The sequence below is a fragment of the Oratosquilla oratoria genome, chromosome 3 (genome assembly GCF_046742065.1).
Source record: "Oratosquilla oratoria isolate Oo_2021 chromosome 3, ASM4674206v1, whole genome shotgun sequence".
Lineage (NCBI taxonomy): Eukaryota > Metazoa > Arthropoda > Malacostraca > Stomatopoda > Squillidae > Oratosquilla > Oratosquilla oratoria.
The window spans coordinates 83983314-83985813 of record NC_134779.1 but is presented as its reverse complement, the minus strand read 5'-3'; positions in this window follow the sequence as shown (position 1 = coordinate 83985813).

Below are 2500 nucleotides of genomic sequence, written 5' to 3'. Positions count from 1 at the left end.
TAGGAAAAGTAGAAGGAAGGGATGGAGGAAGAGAGTAAGAGAGTGAAGAAGGAAAGGAGGTGGAGTAATAGGAAGAGGACGGATGAAAAAAAGGAAATGAAATGAAAAATAAGATAGAAGGAAAGTGGAGGAGGAATAGAATAGAAGGTGGAAGGGGAAATAAGAAGAGGAAAGAAGAAGGGAAAGAGGGGTAGGAAGAGACAAGGAGTAGGAATAAAGAAGGATGGGGAAGATGGAAGGAAAAAAAAAGAGGGAAGAAGAAAGGTAACAAGTAAGAAAGCGCCAAAACTTCAAGATCTATTTAGCATATGGGCACACTTCATATATTTTATTATGGCTAGCACCTGCAATTTCGTTAGTGAAGGAAATTCTCCACAATAAAATATGTCCTGTTTACCTTTCCACTGATAGGGTTGGCACGGGTAGCAGGAAGGAGGAGAAGGGAAGGAATGAAAGATCTGGCAATGGCGTGAGGGAGTCCGCGCCGGCAGCAGGGAGGAAGGTGTTGGCACTGACAGGGAGGAAGGGAAAGAGTGAAGAGGTTGGCACTAGCAGCAGGGGGAAGGAAAGAACCGAAGGCGCTGGCACTGGAATCATGGAGGAAGGGAAGGAGTGCCAAGTAACTCACTATACAGGCAATGGATCTCAGAGTGCCGAGGGGGCACTCTGCACTGCCGCCAAAGGTGTTGAGTGACGAAAAAAGAGGGTAAGGGATTTAATGTTGCGACTAAGCGGGCGGATAAGGTGGTGGTTGTGGTGGTTGTGGTGGTGGTGCCGATTGTGGTAGTGGTGGTGGTTCCTGTGGCCGTAGGGGAGGTAGCGGTGGAGGTGTGGCCGTAGTAGTGTCAGTGGTGTTGGTAATGGCAGCGGTTATAGTGGTGGCGGAGGTCGTGATGATGGTAGGCATATTGGCGGCGATGGTGGTGGTGGTGGTGCTGGTTGTGGCCATGGTGGAGCCTATGGTGGCAGCGTTGGTGGTGGAAGCGGAGCCGGTCCTGATTTTATTCAGTTGAGAAGAAAGGTTGTCCTTGAAGGGCGAAGTGCCAGTCAAGTTTCAGGAAATAAATTGGCTGTAGCCACTACAGGCCGGTGACTGCCGTGGACCCTCAGAGCTGCACACTTTACTTTGAACGAGGGCAAAGTCAAGGGGAAGGTGCCTTTGTATCTAAAAAGAATTAAAAAAGGGGAGTGGGGGTTGAAGGTTAGTGCAAGTTTTGTATACAAGGGCCTTGATCTACCTTGTAAAGGAGTTGACACAAAGCCTTGATTATTCGTGGGATTTTTTTTCCCGTAAAAAAGGGGGCCGTTGGGAAGGGGGGGTTCCCTAATTCTTCACTCTGGCCCCATTTATTCGCCCTATGAAGCATACAGAGATCACAGTGATGGTATTCTTATTCCCCATTACAGATATACAAAGTTATTTTCATTTTTTCTCATGTAAGACAGCTAAAAAGTTTAAGGATGTTAGATGGACGTCTATAAGACACGCGGGGATAAGTTTGTATTATTTATACGTTTAAAAACATGTTTATTGATATGTTTTTGTCTTTCTATTCGTTCATTTGTGATTTTTATGTACATATTACATCCAATCGTTAACTTCTTGTGGTAACTTTTTACAAACACCTGCAGTGTAAATAACAAAAGAAAGAAAGAAGAAAAAAACACGAAATTATTCAATCAAGTTTACTGCACAAACTTAAATATTTTGCCACTAATTGGGGGGGGGGCAGAAGGGGAGATCCCACGGAGGAGAATGAAGTAGCCTGGCGACAACCAGATTAGAAATATATATAACATAATATATATATATATATATATATATATATATATATATATATATATATATATAATATATATATATATATATATATATTTGATATACGGAAGGCGATAGCCACTGCGTGCACCTTCAAGGAGGTGTCAAGGAGACGAGAGCAAGTCCCAGTTCACACTAGCGATTTGAAACGCGGTTGTTTAATTACAATGTATACCAATGGAGGCGTTCACACAACCGCACAGTTTTTCCTTGACTATGCGGTACCACAGCGGTTTCCGAGCTGTTCAAACCGCTTGTGTGAACTAGGCCTAAAGGTTCCATCAGGTACGGAACAGGTTAAAGACGAGGGAGGGAGAAAGGAGAAAGGAAGGAAAGGAGAAAGAAGGTAAAGGGGAGAAATGGAGAGAACGAGAGAGGGGTGGGGAGGACTAGAGAAGGAGCGAGAAGGGAGAAGAGTGATGGTAGATATTATGGAAGCTGGAAATTATAGTGGAGGACCTACGGCGTACAATATTGCCTTAGGGCCCTTCTTTCGGGGTGCGAAAAAAAAAGAGGCCGAGAGTGAAGGTGGTGGGAGGAGAGGAAGAGGAAAAGGGAGGGTAAAAGAGGGAGAGAGTGAGGGGGACGGGGGAGAAAAAAGAGGTGCTAAAAAAAGCAGAGTGTGACGGGAAATGGAGAGAAAAAGGTAGGAAGAGGTGATAGAGGAAGACAAAAGAAAGG